Source organism: Aphelocoma coerulescens, unplaced genomic scaffold, assembly GCF_041296385.1.
Source record: "Aphelocoma coerulescens isolate FSJ_1873_10779 unplaced genomic scaffold, UR_Acoe_1.0 HiC_scaffold_180, whole genome shotgun sequence".
NCBI classification, from domain to species: Eukaryota; Metazoa; Chordata; class Aves; order Passeriformes; family Corvidae; genus Aphelocoma; species Aphelocoma coerulescens.
Window position 1 is genome coordinate 126,554 of NW_027183528.1, and position 12,353 is coordinate 138,906.

At 59.8% G+C, this 12,353-nt stretch overlaps 1 long non-coding RNA gene across 1 annotated transcript; it reads left to right on the forward strand.

Moving 5' to 3' along the window:
- The first annotated feature begins 828 nt into the window (after positions 1-828).
- LOC138100979 (uncharacterized) lies at positions 829-7,169 on the forward strand. Its single transcript, XR_011146990.1, has 3 exons — positions 829-865; positions 2,507-2,584; positions 7,127-7,169. It is a non-coding gene; the product is annotated as an uncharacterized lncRNA (long non-coding RNA).
- The last annotated feature ends 5,184 nt before the right edge of the window (positions 7,170-12,353 follow it).

A 12,353-nucleotide genomic window follows, 5' to 3' on the forward strand; every position in this document is an offset into this window, starting at 1 on the left:
CCCCAAATCCCCCCCAGCACCCCCCAAACCCCCCCCAGCACCCCTCAAACCCCTCTCAGAACCCCTCAAACCCCCCCGAAATCCTCCCCAGCACCCCCCAAACCCCTCCCAAGGACCCCCCAAGACCCCCAAACCCCCCCCAAACCCCCTCAAACCCCTCTCAGCACCCTACAAGACCCCCAACCCCCCCCCAAACCCCTCCCAAGGACCCCTCAAACCCCCCTCAGACCCCCTCAAACCCCCCCCAGCACCCCTCAAACCCCCCCAAGACCCCCTCAAACCCCCCCCAGCACCCCCCAAACCCCCCCCAGAACCCCTCAAACCCCCCCCAGCACCCCTCAAACCCCCCCCCCAAGGCCCCCCGGGACCCCTCCCCGATGTGGACGCCCCCTCCCCCCGAGGGGCTCCGCTCCCGCTGGGCCGCTCTGGTGGCGGCGGCCGAGGGGTTCCGGGCGGGGGGCGGGGGGGGGCCCGGGGGGGTCCCGACGTGGTGATTTTGGGGGTCTGGGGGGGTCCCGGGGGGGTCCCGACTTTGGCCCATCACGGCCCGGGACCCCTGGGAGCCGCCGCTCGCCGCTTCCTGCCGGCCATCGCCGCCGCCCACCGAGCCATGACCCCCTCCCCCACCCAAAATGCCGCCCCTCCCCCACCCCCACCCCCGCCCCCAGGCAGGGACCCCCCCCAGAGAACCCCGGGATCGCCCCCCCCCAAAAAAAACAAGGCCCGGAGGACCCCCCCCCCGCCAGGAGGAGAGCGCCCCTCCCCCACCCGCTCCGTGCTGGAGGAGGGGGAGGGGGCGGGGGGGGAGGGGCGGCGGCGGCGGGGGGGGGGGGAGGGGCGGCGGCAGCGCCCAGTGATGCCACTGGTGAGGGGGGGGGAGGGGAACTGGGGGAATTTGGGGCGGGGAGGGGTCGGGGGGGGTCCTGGGAGTGGGGGAGGGGCGGGCTGGGGGGAGGGGAGTCGGGGCTGGGGGGGGATTTTGGGTCTGGGGGGGGTCATGGGGGGATTTTGGGGGGTCCCTGGGGGGGTTCAGGGGTGGATTTTGGGTCTGGGGGGGTCAGGGGGGGATTTTGGGGGGTCCCTGGGGGGGGTCGGGGGGATTTTGGGTCTGGGGGGGGTCCCGGGGATATTTTGGGGGTCCCTGGGGGGGTCCCGGGACATTTTGGGGGAAGATTTTGGGTCTGGGGGGGTCCCGGGGATATTTTGGGGGTCCCCGGAGGGGTCCCAGGGACATTTTTGGGGGGGATTTTGGGTCTGGGGGGGTCACGAGGACATTTCGGGGGTCCCTGGGGGGGTCCCGGGGACAATTTTGGGGGGGGGATTTTGGGTCTGGGGGGGTCATGGGGGGATTTTGGGGGTCCCTGGGGGGGTCATGGGGTGATTTGGGGAGGAATTTTGGGTCTGGGGGGGGTCATGGGGGGATTTTGGGGGGTCCTGGGGGGGTCACAGGGATATTTTGGGTCTGGGGGCGTCACAGGGACATTTTGGGGGGTCCCTGGGGGGGTCAGGGGAGATTTTGGGGGGGGATTTTGGGTCTGGGGGGGTCAGGGGGACGTTTTGGGGGTCCCTGGGGGGGTCTCGGGGACATTTTGGGGGGGATTTTGGGTCTGGGGGGGTCATGGGGGGATTTTGGGGGGTCCTGGGAGTGGGGGAGGGGCGGGCTGGGGGGAGGGGAGTTGGGGCTGGGGGGGGATTTTGGGTCTGGGGGGGTCATGGGGGGATTTTGGGGAGATTTTGGGTCTGGGGGGGGTCCCAGGGACATTTTGGGGGGGGGATTTTGGGTCTGGGGGGGGTCACGGGGGGATTTTGGGTCCGGGGGGGTCATGGGGGGATTTTGGGGGGTCCTGGGGGGGTCCCGGGGATATTTTGGGGGGGGGGATTTGGGGTCTGGGGACATTTTTTGGGGGGGATTTTGGGTCCGGGGGGGTCCCGGGGATATTTTGGGGGTCCCCGGGGGGGTCCCGGGGACATTTTGGGGGGGGAGATTTTGGGTCTGGGGACATTTTGGGGGTCCCTGGGGGGGTCATGGGGAGATTTTTGGGGGTTCCGGGGGGGGTCATGGGGGGATTTGGGTCTGGGGGGGGTCCCGGGGATATTTTGGGGGTCCCGGGGGGGTCTCGGGGACATTTTGGGGGGGGATTTTGGGTCTGGGGGGGGGTCATGGGGGGATTTTGGGGGGTCCTGGGGGGGTCCCGGGGACATTTTGGGGGGTAAATTTTGGGTCTGGGGACATTTTGGGGGTCCCTGGGGGGGTCATGGGGAGATTTTGGGGGTCCCTGGGGGGGTCCCGGGGATATTTTGGGGGGGGGGGGATTTGGGGTCTGGGGACATTTTTTGGGGGGGATTTTGGGTCCGGGGGTGTCCCGGGGATATTTTGGGGGTCCCGGGGACATTTTTGGGGGGGATTTTGGGTCTGGGGGGGGTCCCGGGGATATTTTGGGGGTCCCTGGAGGGGGGGGGGTCTCTGGTGCCCCTCCCCCCCCCCCAAATCCCCCCTCCCCCCCAGGGCTGTTCCTGATGGACGAGGATTGGGGGGGTCCCGAGGAGGAGCCGGAGCCGGAGTCGGACCCCGAGAGCCCCGACGGTGGGGGAGGGGCGGGAATTGGGGGGGGAGGGGAAATTTGGGGGGGGGGAGAGACCAAAATTGGGGGGGGAGGGGTGAAAAGTGGGGGGGAGGGGTAAAAATTGGGGTGGGGGAGACCAAAATTGGGGGGGGAGGGGTAAAAAGTGGGGGGGGAGGGGTGAAAAGTGGGGGAGAAGGGCAAAAATTGGGGTGGGGGAGGGGTAAAATTTGGGGGGAGAGGGGTGAAAAGTGGGGGGGAAGGGCAAAAATTGGGGTGGGGAGGGGTAAAATTTGGGGTGGGGGAGACCAAATTGGGGGGGGAGGGGTAAAAATTGGGGGGGGGGAGGGGTAAAATTTGGGGTGGGGGGGACAAAATTAGGGGGGGGGAGAGACCAAAATTGGGGGGGGAGGGGTAAAAATTGGGGGGGGGGTGAAAATTGGGGGGGAGGGGTAAAAAGTGGGGGGGGAGGGGTGAAAAATGGGGGGGAGGGGTAAAATTTGGGGGGGAAGGGCAAAATGTGGGGGGGGGAGACCAAAATTGGGGGGGGAGGGGTAAAATTGGGGGGGAGGGGTAAAAAGTGGGGGGGAGGGGTGAAAAATGGGGGGGAGGGGCAAAAATTGGGGTGGGGGAGGGGTGAAATTTGGGGTGGGGGGGACAAAATTTGGGGGGGGAGAGGAAATTTGGGGGGGGAGAGACCAAAATTGGGGGGGGGAGGGGTAAAAATTGGGGGGCGAGGGGTGAAAAGTGGGGGGGAAGGGCAAAAATTGGGGTGGGGGAGGGGCAAAAAGTGGGGTGGGGGAGACCAAAATTGGGGGGGGGGGAGGGGTAAAAATTGGGGGGGAGGGGTAAAATTGGGGGGGAGGGGTAAAAAGTGGGGGGGAGGGGTGAAAAATGGGGGGGAGGGGTAAAATTTGGGGGGGAAGGGCAAAATGTGGGGGGGGGAGACCAAAATTGGGGGGGGAGGGGTAAAATTGGGGGGAGGGGTAAAATTTGGGGGGGAGGGGTGAAAATTGGGGGGGAGGGGCAAAAAGTGGGGTGGGGGAGGGGTAAAATTTGGGGTGGGGGGGACAAAATTTGGGGGGGGGAGACCAAAATTGGGGGGGGAGGGGTAAAAAGTGGGGGGGAGGGGTAAAATTGGGGGGGAGGGGTAAAATTTGGGGGGGAAGGGCAAAAATTGGGGTGGGGAGGGGTAAAATGGGGGGTGGGGGGGCCAAAAATTGGGGGGAGGGAGCCAAAATTTGGGGGGTAAAATTTGGGGTGGGAGGGCAAAAATTGGGGTGGGGGGGCAGAAAATTGGGGTGGGGGAGGGGTAAAATTTGGGGTGGGGGGGACAAAAATTGGGGGGGGGGGAGCCAAAATTTGGGGTGGGGGTAAAATTTGGGGGGGTAAAATTTGGGGTGGGAGAGCCGAAAATTGGGGGGTGGGGGGACAAAATTTGGGAGGGAGACCAAAATTCGGGGGGTAAAATTTGGGGGGGGTGGGGCAAAATTTGGGGGTGGGGGGGCACAAAATTGGGGTGGGGGAGGGGTACAAAATTTGGGGTGGGGGGCAGAATTTGGGGGGGTAAAATTTGGGGTGGGAGAACCAAAATTTGGGGGGGGGTGCACAAAATTTGGGGGGCGGGCAAAATTTGGGGGGGCCACAAAATTTGGGGGGGGCCAAAAATTTGGGGGGTGGGGTGAGGCCAAAATTGGGGGTGAAAAATTTGGGGTGAGAGGGCCAAAAATCGGGGGGGAGCCAAAATTTGGGGGGTAAAATTTGGGGGGTTGGGGGGGCAAAAATTTGGGGGTGGGGGCAGAATTTGGGGGTGGGGGGGCAGAAAATTTGGGGTGGGGTGGCCAAAAATTGGGGGGGGGGGGGCCACAATGAAGAATTTTGGGGTGTCCGAGGGGGGGGGTTGGGGTTTTTTGGGGTGGATTTTGGATTTTTTGGGGGAGTTTGGAGAGTTTTTTGGGGGGGATTTTGGGAGAAGTTTGGGTTTTTTTGGGGTGGATTTTGGGTTTTTTTTGGGGTGGATTCTGGGGTTTTTGGGGTGGATTTTGGTTTTTTTTGGGGTGGATTTTGGGTTTTTTTGGGGTGGATTTGGGGTTTTTTTTGGGGTGGATTTTGGGGTTTTTTTGGAGGGTTTTTTGGGGGGGGTTGGGGTGTTATTTTGGGGGATGGACTTTAGGTTTTTTGGGGGTGGATTTTGGGTTTTTTTGGGTGGATTTTGGGTTTTTTGGGGGGAGTTTGGGGGGAGTTTTGGGGGGGGTTGGGGGTTTTTTGGGGGGTGGATTTTGGTTTCTTTGGGGGTGGATTTTGGGTTTTTTTGGGGGTGGATTTTGGGTTTTGGGGGGGGGGGTTTTGGGATGGATTTTGGGTTTTTTGAAGGGGGGATTTTGGTTTTTTTTTGGGGGGAGTTTGGGTTTTTTTCGGGGTGGATTTTGAGTTTTTTGTGGGTTTTTTTTGGGGTGGGTTTGGGGGTCTTTTTGGGGCGGGTTGGGGTGTTATTTTGGGGGTGGATTTTAGTTTTTTTGGGGTGGATTTTGGGGGTTTTCGGGGTGGGTTTTGGGTTTTTTTGGGGTGGATTTTGGGTTTTTTGGGGGCGGATTGGGGTATTATTTTGGGGGTGGATTTTGGGTTATTTGGGGGGAGTTTGGGGGGGTTTTTGGGGGGGATTTTGGTTTTTTTGGGGTGGGTTTGGGGTGGTTTTTTGGGGGGTGGATTTTGGTTTTTTTGGGGGGGTTTTGGGGTCTTTTTGGGGCGGATTTTGGGGTTTTTTGTGGTTTTTTTTTTTTATGGGTGGGTTTGGGGTCTTTTTTTGGGTGGATTTTGTTTTCTTGGGGTGGATTTTAGATTTTTCCGGGGTGGATTTTGGGGTTTTTTGTGGTTTTTTTTTGGGGTGGATTTTGGGGGTTTTTTGGGGTGGATTTTGGATTTTTTGGGGGTGGGATTTTGGGAGGGAGTTTGGGGTGGTTTTTTTTGGGGGTAAATTTTGGTTTTTTTTGGGGTGGATTTTGGGGTTTTTGTGGGATTTTTTTGGGCTGGGTTTGGGGTCTTTTTTGGGGGGGATTTTGGGGTCTTTTTTTTTTGGGTTTTTTTTTGGGGTGGATATTAGATTTTTCCGGGGTGGATTTTGGGTTTTTTGGGGGGAGTTTGGGGGGCTTTTGGCGGGAGTTTTGGTTTTTTTGGGGTGGATTTTGGGTTTTTTGAAGGGGGGATTTTGGGTATTTTGGGGGGATTTTGGGGTCTTTTTTTGGGGGTGGATTTTAGATTTTTCCGGGATGGATTTTGGGGTTTTTTGTGGGGTTTCTTTGGGGGTGGATTTTGGTTTTCTTGGGGTGGATTTTAGTTTTTTTTCGGGATGGATTTTAGGTTTTTTGTGGGGTTTTTTTGGGTGGATTTTGGGTTTTTTTGGGGGGGGGTTTTTGGGGTCTTTTTTTGGGTGGATTTTGGGGTTTTTGGGGGGGGGGGTTGGGGTCTTTCCGGGGTGGATTTTGGGGTTTTTGGTGGTTTTTTTTGGGGTGGGTTTGGGGTGGTTTTTTGGGGGGTGGATTTTGGTTTTCTTGGGGTGGATTTTAGGTTTTTTCGGGGTGGATTTTAGGTTTTTTGTGGGTTTTTTTGGGAGAGGGTTTGGGGTCTTTTTTTGGGTGGATTTTGGGTTTTTTGGGGGTGGACTTTAGATTTTTTTGGGGTGGATTTTGGGAGGGGGTTTGGGGTGGTTTTTTGGGGGTGGATGTTAGGTTTTTTGGGGTGGATTTTGGGTTTTTTGGAGAGTTTTTTGGGAGGGGGTTTGGGGTCTTTTTTTGGGTGGATTTTGGGTTTTTTTTAGGGGGGGTTTTGGGGTTTTTCCGGGATGGATTTTGGGGTTTTTTGTGGGGTTTCTTTGGGGTGGATTTTGGTTTTCTTGGGGTGGATTTTAGGTTTTTCTGGGATGGATTTTAGGTTTTTTGTGGGTTTTTTTTGGGGTGGGTTTGGGGTTTTTTTTGGGTGGATTTTGGGTTTTTTTTAGGGGGGGTTTGGGGTCTTTCCGGGGTGGATTTTGGGTTTTTTTGGGGGGGGTTTTGGGGTTTTTTTTGGGTGGATTTTAGGTTTTTTGGGGGGGGGGGGGGTTGGGGTCTTTCCGGGGTGGATTTTGGGTTTTTTTAGGGGGGGTTTTGGGGTCTTTCCAGGGTGGATTTTGGGTTTTTTTGGGGGGGGGGTTGGGGTTTTTTTTGGGTGGATTTTGGGTTTTTTTGGGGGGGGGGTTTGGGGTTTTTTTTGGGTGGATTTTGGGTTTTTTTGGGGGGGGTTTTGGGGTCTTTCCGGGGTGGATTTTGGGTTTTTTTGGGGGGGTTTTGGGGTTTTTTTTGGGTGGATTTTGGTTTTTTTTTAGGGGGGGTTTTGGGGTCTTTCCGGGGTGGATTTTGGGTTTTTTTTTAGGGGGGGTTTGGGGTCTTTCCAGGGTGGATTTTGGGTTTTTTTTGCAGGTTTTTTTTTTTGGGGGGGGTAGGTTTGGGGCTGTTTCTTTCTGGTGCTGGATTTTCCCATTTTTTTGGGGGGGTGCTGACCCCATCCCCTCCCCCCCCCCTCCCCCCCCTCAGAGAGCAGCCCCCCCTCGGAGGGGCCGAGCGGGCCCCCCCCGCCCCCCCCCCGGGCCCCCCCTGGCTCGTTCCCTGCCCGTGTCCGTGCCCAGCTGGGCCCTCAGAGCCCCCCCCGGGCCCCGCGGGCCCCCCGGCACCGGCGGCTCCGCACACAAGGTGGGGCTGGGGGGGGTCCTGGGGGGGGCTTTGGGGGGTCCTGGGGAGGTTTATGGGGTCCTGGGGGGGGTTGTGGGGTCCTGGGGGGCTTTTGGGGGGGTCTTTGGGGGCGTTTGTGGGGTTTTGGGGGGGTCCTGGGGGGGCTTTATGGGGTCCTTGGGGGGGGTTTATGGGTCTTTGGGGGGGTTTGTGGGGTTTTGGGGGGGTCCTGGGGGGGCTTTATGGGGTCCTGGGGGAGTTTGGGGGGTCCTGGGGAGGTTTATGGGGGTTTGGGGGGTCCTGGGGAGGTTTATGGGGGTTTGGGGGGGTCCTGGGGGGGTTTGGGGGGTCCTGGGGGGCTTTTGGGGGAGTCTTTGGGGGGGTTTATGGGGTTTTGGGGGGTCCTGGGGGGGTCCTGGGAGGTTTATGGGGTTTTGGGGGGGTCCTGGGGGGGTTTGGGGGGTCCTGGGGGGCTTTTGGGGGAGTCTTTGGGGGGGTTTATGGGGTTTTGGGGGGTCCTGGGGGGTCCTGGGGAGGTTTATGGGGTTTTGGGGGGGTCCTGGGGGGGTTTGGGGGGTCCTGGGGGGCTTTTGGGGGAGTCTTTGGGGGGGTTTATGGGGTTTTGGGGGGTCCTGGGGGGGTCCTGGGTAGGTTTATGGGGGTTTGGGGGGTCCTGGGGAGGTTTATGGGGGTTTGGGGGGGTCCTGGGGGGGTTTGGGGGGTCCTGGGGGGCTTTTGGGGGAGTCTTTGGGGGGGTTTATGGGGTTTTGGGGGGTCCTGGGGGGGTCCTGGGGAGGCTTATGGGGTTTTGGGGGGGTCCTGGGGGGGGTTATGGGGTCCTGGGGGGCTTTTGGGGGGGTTTGGGGGCGTTTGTGGGGTTTTGGGGGGGTCCTGGGGGGGCTTTATGGGGTCCTGGGGGGGTTTATGGGTCTTTGGGGGGGTTTGTGGGGTTTTGGGGGGGTCCTGGGGGGGCTTTATGGGGTCCTGGGGGGGTTTTGGGGGGGTCCTGGGGAGGTTTATGGGGTGCTGGGGGGGTTTGGGGGGTCCTGGGGGGGTCCTGGGGGGAGTTTGGGGGGTCCTGGGGGGGGTCTTTGGGGGGGTTTGGGGGGTTTTGGGGGGTCCTGGGGAGGTTTATGGGGGTTTGGGGGGGGTTATGGGGTCCTGGGGAGGCTTGGGGGGGGTCCTGGGGGAGTTTGGGGGGTCCTGGGGGGGTTTATGGGGTTTTGGGGGGGTCCTGGGGGGAGTTTGGGGGGTCCTGGGGGGGTCCTGTGGGGGTCCTGGGGAGGTTTATGGGGGTTTGGGGGGGGTTATGGGCTCCTGGGGAGGCTTGGAGGGGTTGGGGGGGTCCTGGGGGGAGTTTGGGGGGTCTTGGGGGGGTCCTGGGGGGGCTTCGGGGTCCTGGGGGGAGTTTGGGGGGTCCTGGGGGGGCTTTGGGGTCCTGGGGGGGTTTTGGGGGGGTCCTGGGGAGGTTTATGGGGTGCTGGGGGGGTTTGGGGGGTCCTGGGGGGGTCCTGGGGGGAGTTTGGGGGGTCCTGGGGGGGTCTTTGGGGGCGTTTATGGGGTTTTGGGGGGGTCCTGGGGGGGCTTTATGGGGTCCTGGGGGGAGTTTGGGGGGTCCTGGGGAGGTTTATGGGGGTTTGGGGGGTCCTGGGGAGGTTTATGGGGGTTTGGGGGGGTCCTGGGGGGGTTTGGGGGGTCCTGGGGGGCTTTTGGGGGAGTCTTTGGGGGGGTTTATGGGGTTTTGGGGGGTCCTGGGGGGGTCCTGGGGAGGTTTATGGGGTTTTGGGGGGGTCCTGGGGGGGGTTATGGGGTCCTGGGGGGAGTTTGGGGGGGTTTGGGGGCGTTTGTGGGGTTTTGGGGGGGGTCCTGGGGGGGCTTTATGGGGTCCTTGGGGGGGGTTTATGGGTCTTTGGGGGGGTTTGTGGGGTTTTGGGGGGGGTCCTGGGGGGGCTTTATGGGGTCCTGGGGGGGTTTTGGGGGGGTCCTGGGGAGGTTTATGGGGTGCTGGGGGGGTTTGGGGGGTCCTGGGGGGGTCCTGGGGGGAGTTTGGGGGGTCCTGGGGGGGGTCTTTGGGTGGGTTTGGGGGGTTTTGGGGGGGTCCTGGGGAGGTTTATGGGGGTTTGGGGGGGGTTATGGGGTCCTGGGGAGGCTTGGGGGGGGTCCTGGGGGGAGTTTGGGGGGTCCTGGGGGGGTTTATGGGGTTTTGGGGGGGTCCTGGGGGGAGTTTGGGGGGTCCTGGGGGGGTCCTGTGGGGGTCCTGGGGAGGTTTATGGGGGTTTGGGGGGGGTTATGGGCTCCTGGGGAGGCTTGGAGGGGTTGGGGGGGTCCTGGGGGGAGTTTGGGGGGTCCTGGGGGGGTCCTGGGGGGGCTTTATGGGGTCCTGGGGGGAGTTTGGGGGGTCCTGGGGAGGTTTATGGGGGTTTGGGGGGGTCCTGGGGGGGTTTGGGGGGTCCTGGGGGGCTTTTGGGGGAGTCTTTGGGGGGGTTTATGGGGTTTTGGGGGGTCCTGGGGGGGTCCTGGGGAGGTTTATGGGGTTTTGGGGGGGTCCTGGGGGGGGTTATGGGGTCCTGGGGGGCTTTTGGGGGGGTTTGGGGGCGTTTGTGGGGTTTTGGGGGGGGTCCTGGGGGGGCTTTATGGGGTCCTTGGGGGGGGTTTATGGGTCTTTGGGGGGGTTTGTGGGGTTTTGGGGGGGGTCCTGGGGGGGCTTTATGGGGTCCTGGGGGGAGTTTGGGGGGTCCTGGGGAGGTTTATGGGGGTTTGGGGGGGTCCTGGGGGGGTTTGGGGGGTCCTGGGGGGCTTTTGGGGGGGTCTTTGGGGGGGGTTTATGGGTCTTTGGGGGCGTTTGTGGGGTTTTGGGGGGGTCCTGGGGGGGGCTTTATGGGGTCCTGGGGGGAGTTTGGGGGGTCCTGGGGAGGTTTATGGGGTGCTGGGGGGGTTTGGGGGGTCCTGGGGGGGTCCTGGGGGGAGTTTGGGGGGTCCTGGGGGGGTCTTTGGGGGGGTTTGGGGGGTTTTGGGGGGGTCCTGGGGGGGTTTATGGGGTTTTGGGGGGGTCCTGGGGGGCTTTTGGGGGGGTCTTTGGGGGGGTTTATGGGGTTTTGGGGGGTCCTGGGGGGGTCCTGGGGGGTCTTTGGGGGCCTTTATGGGGTTTTGGGGGGGTCCTGGGGGGAGTTTGGGGGGTCCTGGGGGAGTTTGGGGGGTCCTGTGGGGGTCCTGGGGGGGTTTATGGGGGTTTGGGGAGGGTTATGGGGTCCTGGGGAGGCTTGGAGGGGTTGGGGGGGTCCTGGGGGGAGTTTGGGGGGTCCTGGGAGAGTCCTGGGGGGAGTTTGGGGGGTCTTGGGGGGGTCCTGGGGGGGCTTTGGGGGGGTTTGGGGGGTTTTGGGGGGGTCCTGGGGGAGGTTATGGGGTCCTGGGGGGAGTTTGGGGGGTCCTGGGGAGGTTTATGGGGTTTTGGGGGGGTCCTGGGGGGGTCCTGGGGAGGCTTGGAGGGGTTGGGGGGGTCCTGGGGGGGTTTATGGGGTTTGGGGGGGGGTCCTGGGGGGGCTTTATGGGGTCCTGGGGGGGGTTTATGGGTCTTTGGGGGGGTTTGTGGGGTTTTGGGGGGCTTTTGGTGGGGTCTTTGGGGTTTTGGGGGGTCCTGGGAGGAGTTTATGGAATTTTGGGGGGCGCTAGGGTGGGTTTGGGGGGGTTTTTGGGGGGTTTAGGGGGGCCTTGGAGGGGGTTGGGGGGCTCCTGGGGGGGTTTATGGGGTTCTGGGGATGATTTTGGGGAGGGGGTTGGGGGGCTCCTGGGGGGGTTTATGGGGTTCTGGGGATGATTTTGGGGTTCTTTTGGGGTTCTTTTTAGGGATGATTTTGGGATTATTTTGGGGGTTTTGGAGGTGATTTTGGGGATGCTTTTTGGGGGTGGTTTTGGGGATGATTTTTGGGGATGATTTTGGGGTTATTTTTAGGGATGATTTTAGGGATGATTTTGGGGATGATTTTTGGGGTTTTGGGGGTGATTTTGGGGTTCTTTTGGGGTTCTTTTCAGGGATGATTTGGGGATTATTTTTGGGGGTGATTTTGGGGTTCTTTTGGGGATGATTTTTGGGGTTCTGGGGATGATTTTGGGGTTCTTTTTAGGGATGATTTTGGGGATGATTTTTGGGGTCCTGGGGGTGATTTTGGGGTTATTTTTGGGGATGATTTTGGGGATGATTTTTGGGGTTCTGGGGATGATTTTAGGGTTCTTTTTGGAGATGATTTTGGGGGTGATTTTGGGGTTCTTTTTGGGGTTCTTTTTGGAGTTCTGGGGATGATTTTTGGGGTTCTTTTTGGGGATTTGGGGATGAGTTTGGGTTGGGGGTTTTGGGGTTCTGGGGATATTTTGGGGTTCTTTTTGGGGGTGATTTTGGGATGATTTTTGGGGTTTTGGGGATGATTTTGGGGTTCTTTTGGGGTTCTTTTTGGGGATGATTTTGGGGTTTTGGGGATGATTTTGGGGCTATTTTTAGGGATGATTTTGGGGATGCTTTTGGGGATGGTTTTTGGGCTTCTGGGGATGATTTTGGGGTTCTTTTTGGGGTTTCGAGATGATTTTGGGTCGGGGGGTTTTGGGGATGATTTTGGGGGGCTTTTGGGGATGATTTTGGGGTTCTTTTTAGGGATGATTTTGGGGATGATTTTTGGGGCTCTGGGGGTGATTTCGGGGTTCTTTTTAGGGATGATTTTGGGGATGATTTTTGGGGTTCTGGGGGTGATTTCGGGGTTCTTTTTGGGGGTGATTTAAGGGTTCTTATTAGGGATGATTTTGGGGATAATTTTGGGGTTTTGGGGGTTCTTTTGGGGGTGATTTCGGGGTTCTTTTTAGGGATGATTTTGGGGATGATTTTTGGGGTTCTGGGGGTGATTTTGGGGTTCTTTTTAGGGATGATTTTGGGGATTATTTTTGGGGTTTTGGAGGTGATTTTGGGGTTCTGGGGGTGATTTTGGGGTTCTTTTTGGAGTTTTGGGGACGATTTTGGGGTTCTTTTGGGGTTCTTTTTGGGGATGATTTTGGGATTATTTTGGGGGTTTTGGAGGTGATTTTGGGGATGCTTTTTGGGGGTGGTTTT